Below are 23,145 nucleotides of genomic sequence, written 5' to 3'. Positions count from 1 at the left end.
CTCTCTCTCTCTCTCTCTCTCTCTCTCCTTCCCTCTCTCTCTTCTACAATAAATGCCTTAAGACCAATAAATGAATAAATAAATAAATATTCTTTTTTCCATTATTTATTGATTTTTATTTATTTACATTTCAAATGTTATCCCCCCTTTCCAGTTTCCCTGCCACAAACCCCCATCCTCTCCCCTTTCTGCCTGCCTCTATGAGGGTGCTCCCCCCACCTACTCACTCCTGCCTCAGTGCCCTACCATTCCCCTACTCTGAGTTATCGAGCCTCCACAGGAACAAGGGGCACCCCTCCCTTTGATGCCAGATAAGGCCATCCTCTGCTACATATCCAGCTGGATTCATGGGTGCTCTCATGTGTACTCTTTGGTACCACTAGGTTTAGTCCCTGGGAGCTTTGGGGGGTCTGGTTGGTTGATATTGTTGTTCTTCCTATGGGGTTTCAAACCCCTTCAGCTCCTTCAGGCCTTGTCCTAACTTCTCCATTGAGTCTCCATGCTCAGTCTGATATTTGTCTGCATGCATTGTATCTGTATTGGTCAGCCTCTGACAGAGCTTCTCAGGGACCAGCTATACCAGGCTGCTGTCAGCAAGTATTTCTTGGCATTAGCAATAGTGTCTGGGGTTGGTGTCTGCAGATGCAGTCGATCCCTAGGTGGGGCAGTGTTCATCATCCTTAGCAAGCAGAGAAGTTAAAATTAAAATCACTTTGAGATTTCATCTTACTTCAAAGACAATGGCAAAGATCAAGAAAAGTAATTGACAAAACTGCTAGGAAGGATGGAGAAAGGGGTGAACCCTCATTCACTGTTGATGAGAGTGTAAAATAGAACAATCACTCTGGAAATCAGTGTGCTGAATTCTCAAAAAGCTAAGAGTAGGTGTACAGGACTTGATGTCCTCCTCCATGGACACTTGTGCAGCCATATTCACTGCTGCTCTACTCACAATAGCTAGGAAAGGGTAACAACTTTAAGTTTACAAATGGATGCAGAAAGTATGGTACATATTCACAATAGAATTCTATTCAACTGTAAAGAATAATAAAACATGAGTTTTATAGTTATTATTTCCCCTTTAAAGCATAAAAAATTTCTGTTTTTCTACTGAACATACAAATGTATAATGAAATTTATATGCTGTTCCTTTGATAAATAAAATGAAATTTACATGCATAAATATTTATATGTTAATATATTTTTGTCACTTAAAGTTCTTCCACTCAGAAGAAAGAGGTTTTAACACAAAGGTTTAAAAGGCATCCTGTCTCTCAAGCTGGAGTTTCCTCTCCTTTGTAGCTCTCTACGTGGGTTTGTTCTCAGTTTATGTCCCACTCACTAAACTTAGCTTCTTGGAACCCACATTGGGTCTGACATGAAAGAACATAGCTATTTCCAAAATAGGTGTTGCCTTTGAAAAGAAAATTCTGTCCTTCTGGAATGAGAGATGAAGTATGTGTCTGTCACGTGCAGGAGATAACATAACAAGCAAGATCTAGACCAACATTGCTCACTGGAGTTATGGGAAGAACACAAATAGTGAGAGTAAAAAGCAAAGGGACAACAATAGAAAAGCTCACTGAGCAAAGGTAATAGCAGCAGGAAAAAGCCCAGCACTATGCCTAAAAATGAAGCTAACACTGGGGTGATTATGAAAAACACAAAGAAGTGAGGGGTGAGATAAAAATGCACCTGCAGAGGCAGACCACTGACTGGTAAACTGCACTCAGGACTTCTGGACTGATTTGAACAGTACTGGGACACCACTGAAAGATTTTACCAGAATGTAAAATTTTAGAGTGACATACATTAATGTATGTATCATTTCTGCAAAGTTCTCTCTGGCTTTAGTAAGAAACAAATGAAGCAAGGACAGATTAACAAGGCCCTATCTAACTTATTCCATGCCAGACCCTGAGGCAGGACAAAGCAGATACAAGAAGGTCTATTCTACCCACAAGCAGCTTGCTGTCTTTTCTTGTCTATGTTTGCCATTAGCTTCCTTCCTTCCATCAAATTCCCTACAAGTGGAAATCTGGTGAAAAAACCCTGGCGGGAAATTATGGGGTTTATTTACAGCCAGCCTTTGCCTTTGACACTAGCTCTCTAGTCTGTATGTGGTCTCCAGTTCTAATACCATGAAAGTTTGTGTCACTATTGCATCACCCTACCAACAGGTAGGTCAATATCGTAGACGTAAGAGTTGTAGCTGGGTTGAAGGTTATGTTTCTTCTCTGGTGGTGTACAAAAAACCTCCAGCATCATGAACACTGGTCAGTTGACCTTGGGGGTGGCGTATTGAGGGAGGGGCTGGACTCTAGTTAGGCACTGACTTGACTTCAGTGAGATTTGTAAGTGTTGTCATCAGCAATAGGGTATTGCCATCAGTTTATGGAGAACAAACAATGGCCTTGTCAATAGCCTGAATTGTTTTGGGGTTTGCATGACCACTTAAGCCAATAATTCTATTAGATGTAGCCCATTCCTGACATAAGATGATTCACTTGGTGGCAAAGATGTCTATTTGAGACATCATCTCTCCTGTTATTTTAGTTATTCCATTTAGATTTCTTTCATATAAGCATATATTTTAAGAAAATTCTACAATAGTCTGTCTCCATATGACTCCTCAAATAGGGATTAGTATTAGTTGTCCCTCCATTGTTTCCCTCTTTTAGTCCTTATTTCCCTCCTTCTCCCAGTTTAGTCCTCCTACTCCAGTTCTCACATATTTCTCAGTAACTATAAATTCTATTTCCCCTTTATGAGGCAATCTTCCCCATACCCAGTCCTTTATTTGGTATTTTATCTCTGTGTTTACATGGATTTTAGTAAGCCTATTGAAGACTTAAAAAATAATATACACATAAAAGAGTATACAAACAATATTTGGGTTAACACCCAGACTGAGATTTATCTCTATCCATTTGCCTATGGTGAACTGAGAGGGAGACAACAACTGGATTGTTGCAAAAACAACAACAACAACAACAACAACAACAACAAAAAGCTTCTTTGATGAGGCATGATGGCCTTACTTATCTATGGGTAAGTATCCTTACTTATCTAGGATAACAATTTTGAAACCAGTTTAGGAAAAGGGCAGTATTAGGTATTCGAAGGTACATGACTTCAGCAGTCATGGATATTTGGCTAGGTTTACAGAATCAGGCATAAATTCCCTCTTATTAAGAAAACCTTCAAACTCAATTATGAGGCTGTTGATTATCCCCCAAACCTAAGTGACACTATTACATCTTTGGTGGTTTTTCGCTAGGCTGGTCATTGTGGTTCACAGGCTTTACAGCAGGTAGAACAATTAATTACTTTCCTCCCTTTCATAGTTTCCATAGCACCTTCAAAACCTCAGGGAAGAGGCTTCTAGGTCAGTTCCAGTTCAATTTCTCCAAGCCTTGTGCCCAAAATGTATATATAGTGCCTTAGATCACCAACTAGGACCTTCTTTTGCACCTGTAGCATACTTGTCAAAGAAATTAAATCTAACCATCCAGGGATGGGTACCTTGTATTCATACCTTAGTAGACACTGAGCTCTTTATTTGAGAGTCAGAAAAACTAACCTTGTGGTCACCTATAACTATCCTCTCTTCTCATAACCTGTCACAGCTCCTAGCTTACAAAGGCTTACAGACTCTGCCTCCCTCTAGGGTTCTGTCTCTTCAGGTAATGCTAATAGAAGACTCCACACTCACCTTCCAATCATGTCTGCCTCTTAATATTTCCAATCTTCTTCCTTGACCTAATACTAACCACTCCCTATCTCACTCCTGCACTGAAACTTTAGAGGAACTATTACCTCATCCTTCACACACACAGGAGGGCACATTGCCTCAAGCCAATTATACATGGCATACAGATGGAAACTTCTTTCTATATGAAGAGGTTAGAAAAGCTGGCTATGCCATAGTATCAGACACCGAGGTGGTAGAGGCACAGGCCCTTCTTACTCATACTACTAATCAACAGACTGAACTAATAGCCCTTACCCATGATTTTCAACTGGCACAGGAGCTATCCATCAACATCTACACAGATTCCAAATATGCTTTCCATATCCTCCTGTCCCATGCTTCTATCTGGAAGGAGCACAGGTTACTTACCACAAAAGAAGGATCAGTAACTAATGCAAACCACATTTTGGTCATGCTAAAAGCCTCCCATCTCCCTACAGCTATTTACAGCTATTGGTATTGTCCACTGCAGATCCCACCAGAACAAATCAATTGTCTCCAAGGGAAACAACCAAGCTGATGAGGCAGCTAGAGCTGTGGCCCTTAGGGGCCTGGACTCATCTCATCCTCCTCAGGATATCCTTACACTGCAACCCACATCCCCCACCCCCACACTCCCCTGACACTCACCAAACTCTGTCCTATCTTCACCAACTCTTTCATCCTAACAGCCAAGCATTGTCTTCTTTTGTGAAGACCCACCTACAACCCATTCCTGAGGACTTAAGTTTCTTAAACTCTATTACTGCTTCTTGCAAAATCTGTCAGATGTCAGACTCCAACTCAAGATATTGTGGCACCCCTTTTCTTACCCATCAAGCTAGAAGTTCCCTTCCTGGAACTGACTGGCAACTTGATTGTACCCACATGCCCACTGTCAGATGTCCCAAGTACCTCCTTTGTTGATGGCTTAGTTTCTGTGAGTTCTGGGGGATCTAGTTGGTTGATATTGTTCTTCCTATGGGGTTGGAAAGCCCTTCAACTCCTTCAGTCCCTTCTCTAACTCCTCAATTAGAGACCCCGCACTCAGTCCAAGTGTTGACTGCTAACATCTGCCTCTGTATTTCTAAGGCTCTGGCAGGGTCTCTCAAGAGACAGCCATATGCATTCTTTTTAGCACTTCTTGGCATCCACAACAGTGTCTGGGTTTGGTAACTGTATACCGGATGAATCCCCAGGTAGGACAGTCTCTGAATGGCCTTTCTTTTAGTCTCTGCTCTACACAGCCATCTGAACTATAAAGCCTTTTCTAGTTATCCTCCTGCTGTTATTATTTGCTCCCGGCCTCATTAACCTTGTTTCTACATTCCTTCAATGACAAATACAAAAAAAATTTCTAACCAAACTATTAATCAGTCCCTGTTATAGGATTACCAGCCACTACCCACAGAAGAGCCACTGTCCAGAGAGGAACCTGATTTGAATGTTTACCAAGTGGACTATGGTGAAAGTCAGCTGCACCCTAAAATTGACTCCCCTAGATAGCAGGAAGCAGCTTAAGAGACAGGACACATTCATTCCCTTTTGACCATCGGCTTCCCCCTCCCCTCCTTTTTTTTCTCCTCTTTATAATAATAAGGGAGGTATGTTGGTATCAGGACCTCTGAAACCCATGACATCACATAGGCGAGACCTGCACAACTGTTGACAAGGCAACAGCCACTATATTCCCAGAATCTCCTCCCACCTTTACCTGTGACTATGTCATTGTCCACGTATGAAGGCCCCTCTGATCTCTCTCACTCTCTGTCTTCCCCAGCCCTTCTCTTTCCATCACCACCTTGCCCTTCTCTCTCTCAATAAACCTCCTGTGGAACTGTTTGGCATGGTCTTCCTGAAGCCACACAACAATCACAACAGGTTCTTACCTTAAAGTTCTGGTACGGAATTAGGAGAAAAAGCAATAGCCTATGATGTTCTGAAGTTTCTTGAATTCTACTTCCAGGTGTCAGCCAGAAGTGAGACAGAAAAGGTCCCATTTCAGCACCTTGTTCATTATCGATTATCACATTCAATGTTTCAAACAGATTAGGGAACAAGTGTTACCATCACATTTACAAATGCAAATTCTTGGGCATTGTCTCAGGGTTTCTATTGCCATAAAGAGATACCAGGACCAAGGCAACTCTTATGAAGGAAAACATTTAATTGGATCTGGCTTACAGTTTCAGAGTTTCCAGGAAGCATGGCAGCAGCATGCAGGCAAACATGGTGCTGGAGAAGGAGCTAAGAGTTTTACACCTTGACCCTTACACAGTAGAAAAGAAACAGCTATACTGGGCATGGCTTGAACATCTGAGACCTCAAAGCACTCCCCCTAGTGGCACAATTTCTCGAACAAAACCACACCTCCATCAAGGCCACACCTCCTAATAATGCCACTTAATTTTTACCTATGGGACCATTTTTATTTAAACCACCATAGACAGATACTCCTCCTGGTATGACATAAGACTCAGTTTCCTGATTCTCGAAGATGCAGTTTCAGGCCATGAAAGAGGCTATAACACTCCATCCTGGAATCCTGATAGGACCTCAGGAAAGAGGCATTACTGCTAGGAAAAAAGAAAAACACATTCTCAACCAATTTTATCTTCTTCCATAAGCTTGTGGGATGGTAATTATCTTCTTCTAAAAGACAAAAAGGACAGAAAATGCAAAGTGCTTTGTCCCCCTGGCTCAGGGGACAGGTTTGGTAAGGAAACTAAATGAATCTGAAATTGTTCTGCTTTAGTTGTCTGCACTGTTATTTCTTACTTTCCCTGAGCACTTTCCCTAGGGGAAGGGAGCACTGGTGGGGGTGCCTCTCATACCTGTGCCTGAGCTGTGGTCTAATCCCAACATGACTCTGAATGTCCTAACTGCTTGGATGTCCTTTCAGCTCTCACATCTACATGTGTTGGGGAAAACAGAAGAGAATTTCCTTTTAGTTTCTCCAGTCTTCTGAAAACAGTTAATAGGCAGCTCTGGTTGTAGCAGGAGTGCTAGTCCTGCCCTTGCTGGCCTAATGGAGACCTAGGCTGACCAACGCAGCTACTACCCAGCTCAGATCCAGAGCTTTGAGTTCATCCACCTCAACATCTACTCTGTGAGGTACTGGTGTGTTGCAGGAACTCCATGGTTCTAGGCAACAGTAGGATATTTGAGAGAAGTCTCCACTGGAGTTCTAGAATTGATGGTGTAGCAGAAGCCAGATCAGATCAACAATGATGCCTCATTGCAATGAACATTTGCATGTAAAGCTGTTTGTGTAAAAAAGTGTATACTGTGACAGCCTGGAGCTTCCAATCCTGTTATGATGAACAAAAGGAGAGGTGGGAAAGATGGAGGAGCACAATGTTGCACACTCAGTGAAAAGAGGTTTGAGAGAGGGTTGCAGTTCATGTAGAAACAGGTTGTTACACAGTAAGGTCAACAGAATGGTGTGAAACAGCTTAAAGATTGTGCACACTTAGCCCCTGAAGAAGTTTCCCAGCCACATAAACACCCTGACTCTGAACAGTGAAATGATATTTGAGATGAAGAAATGGATGAATCTGGAGAATATCATCCTGAGTGAGATAACCCAATCACAAAAGAACACACATGATATGTACACACTGATAAGTGAATATTAGTCAAGAAGCTCAGAATACTCAAAATACAATCCACAAACCGCAAGAAACTCAAGAAGAAGGAAGACCAAAGTGTGGATACTTTGATCCTCCTTAAAAGGGGGAACAAAATATACATGGAAGGAGTTGCAAAGACACAGTGAACAGAGACTGAAGGAAGGACAATCCAGAGACTGCTCCACCTGGGGATCCTTCCCATATACAATCACCAAACCCAGACACTATTGTGGATGCCAGCAAGTGCTGGCTGACAGGAGCCTGATATAGCTGTCTCCTAAGAGGCTCTGCCAGTGCTTGACTAATACAGAAGTAGAGGCTCACAGCCATTCACTGGACTGAGCACAGGGTCCCCAATGAAGGGGCTAGAGAAAGGACCCAAGGAGCTGAAGGGGTTTGCAGCTCCATAGGAGGAACTAACCAGTACCCTCAGAGCTCCCAGGAACTAAACCACCAACCAAAGAGTACACATGGTGGGATTCATGGCTCCAGCAGCATATGTATAGCAGAGGATGGTCTAGTCAGTCATCAATGGGAAGAGAGACCATTGGTCCTGTGAAGGCTCTATGACCCAGTGTAGGAGAATGCCAGGGTCAGGAAACAGGAGAGGGTAGGTTGATGAGCAGGGGAAGGGGGCAAGGAATAGGTGCTTTTCTTAGAGGGGAAACTGGGAAAGGAGATATCATTTGAAATTTAAATAAAGAAAATATATAATAAAAAAAAGAGATGAGGAATGGTAAATTTACCAGATTGGACCTTCTTGAAAGACCTCCATTGTCTGCAGTTCTCTCAGAAGCCATGCTGGCCCATGGCTTGTGCCTTGGCAGAGGGCCATGTTGACGTCTGAGGAGGTCCATGGTAGATGCTGATGCTGAGGAACATGTGGATATTCTGTGGTCTGTGCTATTCATAGTCTGTGCAGTTGCCAGAAGCCACATAGAAGCTCAGGATTTATGCTCCTGTTGACTATAAAGAGGAAGGAGAATAGTCTCTCAGTGGTATCAATGACTACAAGATGAATAGTTTAAAAAAGGAAAATAGAAATCTCTACTTCTACCCCACACCTTCCCCCAAAATGTAACAACCTACAAGGGAAGCCATCAAAGGAAAAACTTAAAATTTGTGATAAGGATGGTGAACTGCAGGGCTTCACAATTGATGGCTCTGGTATGGGTACAGATGGGGAAAGACGCAGTTTTCCTTACCGGTCTGCCCACGTAGAGTTTGATCATACTCCAGTGAGTATATAAACAACACAAAATGGAATTTCTTTTCTTTCACTTCTTTTTTTTTTCCATTTCTTCTTTTCAGGGAAGGTCACAAGAGTAGAAGACAGGAGAGGGGAGGACTGAAAAGTGAGTGTGATTGGGGTACACAATGTGAAATTCCCAAGGAATCATAAAGATATTATATTAAAAGAAAAACATAGTTAATATAAAGAAATTGTAAGTCATGAGATGGTTTGATGTCATTTAATTTAATCTTTATAACTTTATATTTAAAATGATGAGCTCCATCAAGCTCACATTTGAAGCATGAAGTAAGAATGCTTCAGCTATACTTGCTAATTGTGTTTTCAAGCATACGACATGATACGATCAAGCAAAGAAGCTATGCTATACATCAGAGATCAGAATTTGTTCTTCTGGAAACTGAAATGCTGTCTGCCTGCCTTGAGAAACCTGTTTGCCCAGGTGTGAGAGAAGACTGTGACCACAATGACAGAGCCTCACACTGAGCTGTGTGTCATCACTCCCACATCCCCTGGGGGCCTGGACTCCACTCCCACATCCCCTGGGGGCCTGGGCTCCACTCCCATATCCCCTGGGGGCCTGGGTTCCACTCTCACATCCTCTGGGGGCCTGGGTTCCACTCTCACATCCCCTGGGGGCCTGGGCTCCACTCCCACATCCCCTGGGGGCCTGGGCAGCTCTTAATCCAGACAGAGTGGAACAGCTCAGAGCAGATATCTACCCAACGTCAAGCAGGAATAGATAGTCCTTCACCGTTCTCTCATTAGAGACAAAGGGCCAGAAGAGAAGGGACCGTGGTCCTGAGAGCTTTTAGAGTCATCCAAGCCCAGAGTCATAACCCACACAAGCCCAGGCATTAACTAATATTTTTCATCTGAACATAATAATAATAATAATAATAATAATAATAATAATAATAATAATGATAAATCCATGTCCAGATGCCACTGTTTGTTATGTAAGTGACCCAGTAAAATAAGCAGTAATCTTAAACATTAGTCTCCTATCCTTTATTGTCAATAAGGAAGTTGTCAGCAGGGTTCCTGGCAAAGAGTGGTTTTACAGGAAGGACTTGTAAGTAGCCTGGGTACAGGCCAGTAGGAGGTACACAGAGCCTGCCCAGCATTACAGAGGTAAAGAACCCTACAAGGAGACAGGAGACTTGTAGGCAGCTGCATGAATGATCCTTCCCTTTCATGAAAGGACAGATTGTATGGTACATGGAAAGGAAAGGGCTGGATACTGCTCTCTATGCTCAAGCATCTGACATCACATGCTCAAGGCCTCCCCCATCAGCAATTCCCTCACTTGATCAAAAGCTCCCAACTGATCTTTTTTTTTTTTTTTTACATTTTCTTATTTATTTATTTTTTAATTAGATATTTTCTTTATTTACATGTCATATAATTTCTCCTTTCCCAGTTTCCCCTCCAAAAAACAAACAAATGAACAAAAACAACAAGAACAAACCCCTGTTGCCTCCCCCCTCTCCATGCCTGCCACCCCACCCTCTCCCACTTATTGGCCCTGACATTCCCCTACACTGGAGCACAGAATCTTCACAGGGCCAAGGGCCTCTCCTCCCACTGATGATCGAATTTGCAATCCTCTACTATACACATGCTGCCAGAACAATCAGTCCCACCATGTATAGTCCTTGCCAACTGATCTTTTCTGTGGGCAATATCAGTCCTTTGCATTGATTCAAAACTGAATATGCTTCATTCTTGTGATGCTGGGGACTAAGTAAGGAGAAGGACTCCCAGGTGGTGGAGAAGACCCTAAGGGAAAGAACCGTGAAGGTTGGCACACATCTTGCTTAGTACAAACAGCTAGATTGGACCTTTCATCTCTACCTTGTTCTATGCCCTGCTCTGTTTACACTGTAGCACCAGCTGCTTCATTTTTGCCTATGTCACACACTGACTTCAAGAGGAATTTCTAAAAGACTAATCTCATTACATCCCCTCAATGGCTTTGCTCTACTCAGTGGGAGCCATGAATAAAAATAAGACAGTTCAACCATCCAGGATCTCCTTTCTAAGGCAGTCAGGACCCAAATCAGCTGTTGCATTTGGAAAAATGAGCAGCATGCTCTGGAGCTCAGGATGTCCATAGACTAGGAGTCAGAGAAGGCATCTGAGGAAAGAATGTCATGGAGGACACAGCACTCACAAATCCCAGAGGTAAGGCAAGCATGCCTCATGCCAGAGTGGCCCCTCTGACCCCCCATCATATAGCCCAGCATCAAGGAAGCACAGGAAGAGTTCTCACCCCAACTCTGAGGGGTGTGGAGAATAGAAGAGCTCCCTTAAGGGACCCATAGGCCAGTGCCCTATGACAGTTGGCAAGGCATTCTCTTCACCTGTACCCTGCAGAATGGCATGATAGACACAGCAGGAGAGGCTGAGTGTATGGGATACATGAGCTGTCCAAAAGGACTGAAATGGTAGGAAGTGATCAAGAATGATGAGACTGAGAAGTTAGGGGGATCTAATTCTTTAGCAAGGATTCCAAGAATGCTAAAGTCTTCAATAAGCACATAGTCAAAAGCCTAAGGGAGACCAAGCTAAGATGCAGAAGATGAGTCTGATCGCCCATTTACTGAAGGGGAAACAGGCTGGACTCAGGGAAGTGACCCTAAAGGCAATTTTCTAAAGCTGGTTGTTCATTGGGACATTCTTCTTATATTCCTAAATTAAAATTCAGGTCATTTTCTGGTGACAATTGCATGGAAATTCTGACATTTTAAGTCTGAACAAACATCTTCAATTCAAATATTATTCAGAAATTTTAATGCCACATATTTCAGACTGTTCTATACTTCATTCAGTCTCTATTTAACAGTCAGACTTCTCTTCCCTGTGCATCCTGCCTCTATAGACTAGAGTTGGATTCTCAGAAGTGCTGGTGCCAAGTCTGGTAGGTGCAATCAGAGGTGGAAGAAGAGATGCTCTTGGCACAGAAGTTCTGATTTGAACAGAACTCTCCTGAGAAGGCTTTTACTGGGGAACAGACAGAAAGCTGGCACTTTCCTAGGGATGTCCTCGGCAGTATTCAGGGTCCTTCAGTAGGACCCTAAGATACATCAGGTCCTTGCCCTCCAGGATTCAGTGTTCACTGCCATGTTCTGATAACTTCGGTATTTTATGACCAAACCTGCTGGTTTAGGATTAGACCAGATACAAAACTTGGGCTGAGCCACAAGCAGTTGTGAGGAGGCATCTGGGGACAAGGTATAGGGTGATTAGGCAGTAGAGCTCTAAGGGGACAGATGGCCTTTCTGAATGGGGAGAGCAGAACAATTTGGGCTCAGCTCTCTTATACCTGCTATGCCCTCATTCTTCTCTGAAGAAATGAGCCACAGGCAGCACTATGCCATTCCCAGTGGCCTGAGTTCACACCTAGCCCCTACCCCTCCTGAACAATATCCTTGCAATTGCAAGCTTACTTTCCCCTCTGTAAGGAGTGCACCAAGAATTGTCACTCATTTGTAGCCTATGTTGCTATCAGGGTATGAGCTTCTTACTCCTCTCATTTACTTAATAAATACTTATTAATATGTAAATATATTTGGAAGACACCTTTGCTACAAATGTGCCTCTCTGCCAAATGGGTGTTACACTCTGCTTTACACATTCCAACTGATTATCCTGTTAGATCCATGCCCAGCTCCTTGTGGTTCTGGGTGGTCTATATTTGCTTACTGGGCTAGAGGGCCTAGCCAAAAGAAGTCCATACCTCTGCTTTTTACTTACTTCATCTTATTAATCTTCTAATTTAATTATATTTTTCTTTTCACTTTCTTCCCTTCTATCATCCCCATAAAAGCATCCCTAATCTTCTTCAAAGACATGGCCTCTTTTTTTTCAGTAATTTTGTTGCATATATGTATATACATATATTTATATATGTATATGTATATATATAACATATGTATGTATATATACACAAACATAGGGATACATATTGAATACATAATAAATATAATAATATAATCCTAAATATAGCTTGTTCTACTTGTATAATATGACTTGTATATATGTTTTCAGAGTTGATGTTCTGGCACTGGACAATCAGTTGGCAGCTCTTCCCTGTGGAAATCATTTCTCCTGCCCCCAACTTTTTCTTGGTTGTTTTCTATACAAGGTTGAGGCTTCATGGGCTTTTCCCAGTCCTGTTTGGCTGCTCATGATGTCATCCTTGTTCTTCTCTCATTTAGTCAGACATGTGGGTGAAAGCTGTTTTAATAAGACAATGATTGGTAAGATAATACATATTGTCAGAAAAATAACACAATTAGCAATTCAGCTATCCAGTTATTATATAAGGGAAACTGAGGATCTGAATGAGAGACTACAGAAGGTGACAATATTAGGAAACTAGTGAGATTGTGCGGTTCAACTCTTTGAAATATCATTTATTATTCCTTTGAATGCTACCAAATGTCTTTAATTCAGGCTGAGTACTGTGATGCATACCAATATTGTCAGCAGTTAGGAAGCTGAGGCACTCAGGATCCCACAGCAAAATGGTCTCTTAAGTAAAATCTGAACAATGAAAACAACAGCTGACATGCCAATGTGGTTGGCAGAAATTCCACAAGACCCTACCCCTAGATTAAGAGCTATAGACAATTGTTGGCTGAACAATGGAGAACAAGGGAGAAAAAAATCAGTCTTCTACAAAGAGAAGCCCCTGATAAGTTTATCAAATACCAAATGCTTAGCTCTAAACACATATACATGTGAGCAACACTTAGTGGGCTCAGCAGATTATATTTATGTATTAAAAAGAAATATATATATATATCCAGTAATTATTAATAAATAAGAGATCATAAATTTAAGGGGTTGAAGGGCAGGCCACAAGAGAATTTGGAGTGGGAGAGAAAAAGTCAAAATTATATAATTATAGTGGTCATGTATGAAATTCTGAAGAAAAACAATATTGAAATGTAATAAACCACTGTCTGAAAGGCTCCCAGAAGTTCTGTTACATGCAAGACAATAGGTAAAGGACCCTCTCAAACAATTTTAGCAGCTGGGAACCCTGAGGACCCTAGCAGACTCCAAACCCATCACTGCCCAATCCCCTGTCCCTTGCATTCCACTCCCCTTGCAGCCTGAGGTTTCTGCTGGGGCAAATCACCAGCTGTCTGTTCCTATGAAGACACCACAGTCTGAAGGACTACCTGGAGTTCTGCTGCACACAGGACAACAAACCCCACAATCTGAAGGCCTCCCGGGAGAACAGCTACACACAGCACAACAGATTGACTGCTCTTCTGAAAATCCAAGAGTCTGAAGGCCCCCAGGAGATCTGCTGTAGCAAAGATAATAGAACAGCAGCTTGTCTGTCCCTCAGAAGACTCCACAGTCTGAAGGCCAAACAGGACATTTGCTGCAGCCAGGGCAACAGGTCTCCCAGGAGATCTGAAACAACCCAGGAACACAGGAGACAGGCTCCAGACAGAGACAGACAGACCAGGTATCACTAGAGATAACCAGATGGTGAGAGGCAATAACAAGACCATAAGCAACAGAAGCCAATAGACGTCAGCATCATCAAAACCCAGTTTTCTGACCATAGCAACCCCTGGGAATACCAACACACCTAAAAATCAGGAAGCTGACCTAAAATCCAATCTCATGAAGATAATAGAGTCTTTTAAAGAGGATATAAATAACTCACTGAAAGAAATACAGGAAAATACAAGTAAACAGGTAGAAGCCATTAAAGAGGAAACAAATAAATCCCTTAAACAAATATAGGAAAACACAATCAAACAGGTGAAGGAATTGAATAAAGCAGTCCAAGTCTTAAAAGTGGAAGTATAAACAATAAAGAAAACATAAATGGAGGCAACCTATGTAATGGAAAACCTAGGAAAGAAGTTAGAAATTACAGATGTAAACATCATCAACAGAATACAAGACATAGAAGAGAGAGTCTCAGGTGTAGAAAATACTCTAGAAGATATTGAGACAACTGCCAAAGAAAATTCAAAACATAAAAAAATTCCTAATCCAATATATCCAGGAAATACAGGACACAATGAAAAGAACAAACCTAAGAATAATAGGAATAGAAGAAAGCAAAGACTCCCAGCTCAAATGACCCAAAAAAGTCTTCAACAAAATCATAAAAGAAAATGTCTCCAACTTTAAGAAAGATTGAGTGATAAAGGTAAAAGAAGCCTGTTGAACACCAAATAGATTGAACTAGAAAAGAAAATCTTCTTGTTACATACTAATCTAAACACTAAATGTACAGAACAAAGAAAGAATATTAAAATCTGTAAAGGAAAAAGGCCAAGTAACATACAAAGATAAACCTATCAGAATTACACCAGACTTCTCATCAGAAACACTAAAAGTCAGAACAGCCTGGACAGAGGTCATGCAGACCCTAAGAGAACACAATTTCCAGCCCAGGCTACTATACCCAGCAAAATTCTCAATCAACATAGATGGAGATACCAAAATATTTCAGGGCAAAACCAAATTCAGACAACATCTCTCTACCAGTCTAGCCCTACAGAGGATTCTAGGAGGAAAAGTCCAACACAAGGGTACGTACACCCAAGAAAAAACAAGGTATTAATCATCTCACAACAAAGACAAAAGGAAAGAATCATAGGCACATAACGCCATCAACAAAACCAAACATAGCAGGAACCAACAGCCGTAGGTCTTTAATTTCTCTCAGTATTAATGGACTCAACTCACCCATAAAAAGGCATAAGCTAACAGAATGGATACACAAACAAGATCCAGCATTTTGCTGCATACAGGAAACACACCGAAATAACAAAGACAAATACTATCTTGGAGTAAAAGGATGGAAAAAAATCTTCCAAGCAAATGGCCCTAAGAAACAAGCTAGAGTTGCCATACTAACATCCAATAATAATAATAATAATAATAATAATAATAATAATAATAATAATAATATGATCAAAGGAAAAATTGATCAAGAGAAACTCTCAATTTTGAACAACTATGCCCCAAATGTAAGGGCACCCACTTTCATAATAGAAACTCTACTAAAGCTCAAAACATACATCAAACCCCACACAATAATAGTGTAAGATTTGAACACAAGACCCTCAATAATGAAAGGACACTGAAACAGAAACTAAACAGAGACATAGTAGAACTAGTAGAGGTTATGAACCAAATATATTTAACAGATATATACAGAAAATTTCACCCTAAAATAAAGAATATACTTATTCTCAGCATCTCATGGTACCTTCTTCAAAATTGACCATATATCGGCCGGGCGTGGTGGCGCACGTCTTTAATCCCAGCACTTGGGAGGCAGAGGCAGGCGGATTTCTGAGTTCGAGGCCAGCCTGGTCTACAGAGTGAGTTCCAGGACAGCCAGGACTACACAGAGAAACCCTGTCTCAAAAAACCAAAAAAAAAAAAAAAAAAAAAAAAAAAACAAAATTGACCATATAATTGGTCACAAAACAAGCCTCAGCAGATACAAGAACACTGAAATAATCCCATGCATTCAATCAGATCACCACTGACTAAGGCTAGACTTCAATAACAACAAAAAAAATATCAAAACACCCACAACTTATGGAAACTGAACAACTCTCTACTCAATAATGATTTGGTCAGGGAAGAAGTAAAAAAAGAAGTTAAAGAACTTCCTGGAATTCAATTAAAATGATGGCACAGCATAACTAAACTTATGGAACACAATAAAAGTGCTAAAAGGGACACTAAGTGTCCAGGTAAAGAAACTGAAGAGATTCTACACTATCAAGTTTATAGAATACCTGAGAGCTCTAGAACAAAAAGAAGGTAACACACCAAGAGGAGTAGAAATCAAACTCAGAGCAAAAATCAACCAAATAAAAACAAAGAGAATGATGCAAAGAATCAACAAAACCAAAAACCAGTTCTTTGAGAAAATCAACAAGTTAGATAAACCCCTAGCCAAACTGACTAAAGGACCCAAATTAACAAAATAAGAAATGAAAAGGAAGACATAACAACAGAAACTGAGGAAATTTGAAAAATCAGCATATCCTACTACAAAAGCCTATACTCAAAATAATTGGAAAATCTAGATGAAATGGATGATTTTCTAGACAGATACCACATACTAAAGTTAAATCAAGAACATGTAAACTAATAGAAGAAGTCATGAAAAACCCACCAACCAAAAAAAGCACAGGGCCAGATGACTTTAGTGCAGTCTGTAAACTAATCCATAAAATAGAAACAAAAGGAACAATATCTAATTCATTCTATGAAGCTGCAATTACTCTGATACCTAAACCAAACAAGGACCTAACACAAGAAGAGAACTTCAGACCAATTTTGCTTATGGATATCAATGCAAAAATATTCAAAGTTTTCACAACCCAAATCCAAGAACATACCAAAACCATCGTTCATCTCAATCAAGTAGGCTTCATCCTAGGGAGCAAGGATGGTAAAATATATGACAATCCATTAATATAATCCACTATATAAGTAACTTGACAAAAAAAAAACTCATCTCATTAGATGCTGAAAAAAGCATTTAACAAAATACAACACCCATTCATGTAAAAAAGTATTAGAGATTAGCAATTCAAGTTCCATACCTAAATATAATAAAAGCAATGTACAGCAAACCAACAGCCAATAAGAAATTAAATGGAGAGATAATTGAAGCAATTCCACTAAAATCAGGGACAGCACAGGGATACCCACTCTCCCCATATCTATTCCATATAGTACTCAAAGTTCTAGCTAGAGCAGTAGGACAACAAAAGGAGATCAAGGAGATACAAACTGGTAAAGAAGAAGTCAAGGTATCACTATTTGCAGATGATAGGATATTATACATAAGCAACCCCAAAAATTCTACCAGAGAACTTCTACAGCTGATAAGCAACTTCAGCAAAGTGACTAGATACAAAATTAAATCAAATAAATCAATAGCCTTCCTTTATATAAATGATAAATGGGCTGAGAAAGAAATTAAGGGAAAACACCCTTCACAATAGTCACAAATAATATAAAATATCTTGGGTTAACTCTGACCAAACAAGTGAAATATCTATATGACAAGAACTTCAAGTCTCTCAAAAAAGAAATTGAAGAAGGTCTCAGAAAATAACAGATCTCTCATGCTCATGGATTGATAGAATTAACATAGTAAAAAATGATAACCTACCAAAAGCAATCTACAGATTCAATGCAATCCCCATCAAATTCCACAGAATTCTTGAAAGACATGGAAAGAGCAATTCTCAACTTCATCTGGAAAAAAAACCTAACAATAGTGAAAACAATAAGTGAAGTTCTGGAGGAATCATCAATCTTGACCTCAAGCTATACTACACAGCAATAGTGATAAAAAATAAATAATAAAAAAAAACCCTGCATGGTATTGGTACTGAGACAAACAGGTTGATCAGTGGAATAGATTTGAAGACACAGAAGTAAAACCACATACTTATGGATAATTGATCTTTGACAAAGAATCCAAAACTATAAAATGGAAAAAAAAAAAGAAAGAAAGCATCTTCAATAAATGGCGCTTGTCTAACTGGCAGTCTCTATGTAGAAAAATGAAGATAGACACAAATCTGTCACCTTGCACAAAACTCAAGTCCATGTGGATCAAAGACCTTAACATAAAATCAGATACACTGAGTCCAATAAAAGAGAAAATGGGAAAGAGCCTCTAAATCATTGGCATGGGTAAAAATTTCCTAAACATAACTCTAATGGTTCAGGTTCTAAGAACAAGAATTGATAAATGAGACCTCAGGAAACTGAAAGGCTCTGTACAGCAAAGGACATAGTCAATACAACAAATCAATAATGTACAGATTGGGGAAAAAAATCTTCAATAACCCCACATCCTATAGAGGTCTGATATGCAAAATATATAAAGAACTCAAGAAAAAAAACCCCAATCAAAAAATGTGGTATAGAACTAAACAGAGAATCCACAGCAGAGGAATCTTGAATGGCTGAGAAGCATTTACAAAAATGTTCAAAGTCCTTAGTGATCAAGCAACCCCAAATCAAAAGGCCCCTGAGATTCCACCTTATACCAATCAGAATGACTACAATCAAAACTCTAGTGACAGCTTATGTTGGTGAGGATGTGGAGAAAGAGGAACACTCGTCCATTGCTGGTGGGATTGCAAACTGGTACAACCACTCTAGAAATCTATCTGGAGTTTCCTCAGAAAAAATGGAAATAGATCTACCTGAAGATCTGGCTATACTACTTTTGGTCATATACCCAAAAGATGCCTCACCATGCCACAGGGGCACATGTTCCACTATGTTTATAGAAGCCTTATTTTTGGTAGCCAGAAGCTAGAAACAACCCAGATATCCCATAACAGAAGAATGGATACAGAAAATGTGGTACATTTACACAATGGAATACTACTCAGCTATTAAGAATGACGACATCATGAGTTTTGCAGGAAAATGGATGTAACTAGAAAATATCATCCTGAGTGAGTAACTCAAACACAAAATGACATGCATGGTATGTACTCACTAATAAGTAGATGTTAGCCAGAATTACAGAATACCCATGACAGAATCCTTAGAAGTCAAGAAGGATAACAAGCAGAGGGCCCAAGTGAGGATGCCTCAGTCCTACTTGGAAAGAAGGAAAAAGCAATCATGGGGGTCAGTGGGAGTGAAGGAAATGGGTGAGAGAGGTAACAGAAAGGAGAAATAGGAAACATGATCAGATTTTAGGGGAGGAGGAAACAGCACTGAAGCCCTCAGGGCCAGGAGAAAGAGTGGAAACAGAAAACCTCGGGAAGTTTGAGTTGTACCCTCTAGAATGTACCAGAGACATGGGAGGTGAGAGACTCTCTGGACTCAAAGGAAGGGACCTTAGATTAAATGCCCTACAGTGGGGAGAGACAACTTGTAGAGTCCACCTTCAGTAGAAAGACAGGCCGTCAAGTGTAGGAATGGGGTTGCCATCCCACACTCAAGAACTCTGTCCCAGAATTGTTTCTGTCTAGAAGAACTGTAGGAAAAAATGGAGAAGAGGCTGAGGAAAAGTAGGTCTAGTCACAGTCCCAACATTGGATTCAGCTTAAGGGGATTCTCCAAGGCCTGACACTAATACTGATGGTATGGTATACTTACAGAGAGTAGCCTAGCATGGCTGTCCTCAGAGAGGCCCAACAAACAGCTGAAAGCGTCAGATGCAGATATTACACCCAACAAATGGACAGAAGATGGGGACTCTTGGGGTTGAATTAGAGAAAGGCTGGAAGAAACTAAGGAGGAAGGCAACAATATAGAAAGACCAGGAGTCTCAACTAACCTTGAAATCCAAGATCTCTCAGACACTGAGCCACAAACCAGACAGCATACACCAGCTGATGTGAGGCCCCTGATACATCAGAGGACTGCCTGGTCTGGCCCCAGTGAGAGAAGACACAACTAAACCTCCAGGGAGCTGAGGCCCCAGGAAAGGAGGAGGTTTGGATGTGAGTCCGCTTGGAGATGGGGGAGGAGGAATGGGAAGGAGGAACAGTCACAGGGCAGACCAGGAGGGGAATAATGACTGGACTGTAAAATATAAAAAAAAATAATAAATAATGAATAAACAAAATACAAACAAATAAATACAATTCTAAAGTACATATGGCACCACAAAGTTATTCCCAAGTAAGCCAAAAATCTTGTATATAAAAATCAAATTTAGGAGCATTATACTTTAAATTATGTAATTTTGTTTTCAGTGCTAAGGACTGAACCTAGAGTCTTATGCTTGCTAAGCTACCTCTATACCTCTAGACTAAATCTCCAACTTCAAAACTCCATTACATACAGTAATGAAAACAATGCAGTGCTGACAGAAAAACAAATGGATTCATCAATAGAACAGAAGAAAGAGCCTAGAAACACACCCATGTATTTGTAACCAATTGAAGTTGACAAGGGCACCATATATACACAATGGAAACAGGATACTCTTGTCAGTGAATGGTCCTGGGAAAATTAAATGTCCATATATGTAAAAGAAAGATGTCAAGCCTCTGTATTACATTATATACCAAAAATATCAGTCCATAGATCAAACATGTAAAGATAAAGCTTGAAACTGTAAGACTTCTAAAAGAAAACAATAGAAACAGTTGGCATTTGCCTCCACAATGATTTCTTTTTTTTCTCTTTTTTTTTGTGAGGGGTGTGGGTTTTTTTTCAAGACAGGGTTTCTCTCTGTTGCCCTGGCTGTCCTGGAATTCACTCTGTAGACCAGGCTGGCCTCAAACTCAGAGAGCCACTTGCCTCTGCCTCTCAAGTGCTGGGATTAAAGGTGTGTGCCACCACCACTGCCCAGCCACTATAATTTCTTCAATACAACAGCAAAGACAGATAAAAGAAGCAAATCTAGGAGAAACTACTGGAAACAGAAAGTTTTTGGAAAACAAACAAATAACAAAAGTAAACCAGAGTGAAAAGGGAACTACTAAAATAGGAGGATAAGAAAATTATTTGTAATCCATATATATGATCGAAAGTTAATACATATGAAACACACAACTCAGTAGCAAGTGCTCCTCTGTCCATTGTTAATGATGTGCAAACCATTGCATCTTGGTAGTTACTTACAGAGTTACACATATACTCAACATATACTCCAGCTCAATTTATAGTTATCATTTCCAAAGAAATTTCTGCAATCCCTGTGTATTCAGAAAATTCAAAATATCATCTATCATCAGGAATAATTTGGCTTCTCTTATTTTCTCCTACAGAATATTTAAGAGCAAGAAACACTTAGCTGAATGCAGATGTTTGGAGGAGTTTAGGGTTAGGGGTTTGGTTTGGTTTGGTTTGGCTTATTATCACCTTGGATTTTTGTGTTCATATTTTGAACAAAAATGTGCTTATTCTGATTGCACAATAATGAAAAGGGTTTCTTTTCTCCCCTTGTTTTATAAACTCCAAGGTTGGACACTGTAATTTTCAGTGGAGATGTTTAGAATACCTTTCTATTACATATTATTTTCCAAAGCCTATCTAGCAAGATAGTGGGAAATGGAGGAGTAAAGAAAACCTTGCTGTAACCCCAATAACTTATATTTCTCACATAACTAAATTTCCAGGAAACATTTTTTTAGTAAAATGAGATCAACTAAGGGATATCACAACACTACTAATTCCATTTACCTCTGTGCCAGAGAAGTAAATACACAGCAAAGAGTATTCCAGAAGAGACTAAGAAATGCAGTATTTGAACAAGCCAGGAGTTCACCAGAGGAAGACATTTGTGTAGGCATCCAGATGCACATCCTAGAACAGAGAATAATAGAATATATGAGGATCACATGACTGTAGTATTCTAGTTTACAGACAACTACCTGAAAGGCAGGAGTCACTATCTCATGCCCTCTTGATCTATTTAGCAGAGATCCATCTGAAAGTTTGGTTTGTAACTAGTGGCAAGACAAAATGGGATAAAGTTGCTGTACTAGGAGATCTATATTTGAAGCAGCAAAAGTTGAGTCTATTCCATTTTGAGCTGAACTACTTCTGAAAAAGGAAATTATTTTAATTTTCAGGACGTTGTTTCACATTTATTTCATTACTTCATTATACAAACTTTTAGAGGTAGAAAGGTGACTATGGGAACTAAAAAGGTCATAAGGCATGTCAATAGACACAATCCCTAAGAAAAGCTATGTTTTGGGAATCTCAATGTTATCAATGTGAAATTCAACATTTCTAAGACGAAAAATGTCATGAGTCTTCTTGTGATAAGCATCACATTGAAAGATCAATATCATCTAGCTTTGCCTAACACATGACTTAGAATCAAATTTCTTAAAGATGCCTTAATTATTCTACCTTTATCATAGCATTACCTCATCTCCTGAAAAAGCAGTTGGTCAATAGCAGTACTTCAAAGAAAATTAATAAACCTGCACTGAAAGAAAAAATTCATACCTAAATGTAGTCTTGATTTAAAAGTTCATCTAAAAGAAAGGACAAAATGCCTTAAAGCCGCTATGAACATTATAGACAGCATCAATGGTTTGGTCCTAAATACCTTCTTCTCCTTAAAGTCCTGGATCCTTATGTCTGTGATGTGTTCATTATACAGAGTCCCTGTATAATGCCAGATTCACTCTTGTCAACTTGTTATTATTCTAAGATATCTTTCACTACAAATTAAACATATCAGGAAATCTCTGCAGAATTTGTAGAATCTATCTATCTATCTATCTATCTATCTATCTATCTATCTATCTATCTATCTATCTATCTATTTCAACAAGTTTTCACTTTGTACTCTAGACTGTCCTTCAACTATCTATCATCTTTACCTCAGGGCTTACAGGCATGTGTCTTTGTACCTTCAATTCATGAATTTTGCTGTAATCCCAGAAATTTTTCCTATGTATTCACATATAGACAGAGAAAGGTTAATTTTTCTGTTTGTTTTCTAATCTTCTAAGTAGAGAGAGAGAGAGAGAGAGAGAGAGAGAGAGAGAGAGAGAGAGAGAGAGAGA

General features: G+C 39.9%; 1 pseudogene; it reads right to left on the bottom strand.

Annotated features, from left to right (window-relative positions):
* Positions 1–12,525: 12,525 nt before the first annotated feature.
* Positions 12,526–23,145, bottom strand: part of LOC116095497 — an 18,891-nt pseudogene continuing 8,271 nt past the window's right edge.

The sequence above is a fragment of the Mastomys coucha genome, unplaced genomic scaffold, assembly GCF_008632895.1.
Source record: "Mastomys coucha isolate ucsf_1 unplaced genomic scaffold, UCSF_Mcou_1 pScaffold18, whole genome shotgun sequence".
In the NCBI taxonomy this organism is placed as follows: Eukaryota; Metazoa; Chordata; class Mammalia; order Rodentia; family Muridae; genus Mastomys; species Mastomys coucha.
The sequence above is the reverse complement of the archived record's forward strand: the minus strand, read 5'-3'. Positions and strand labels throughout refer to the sequence as shown.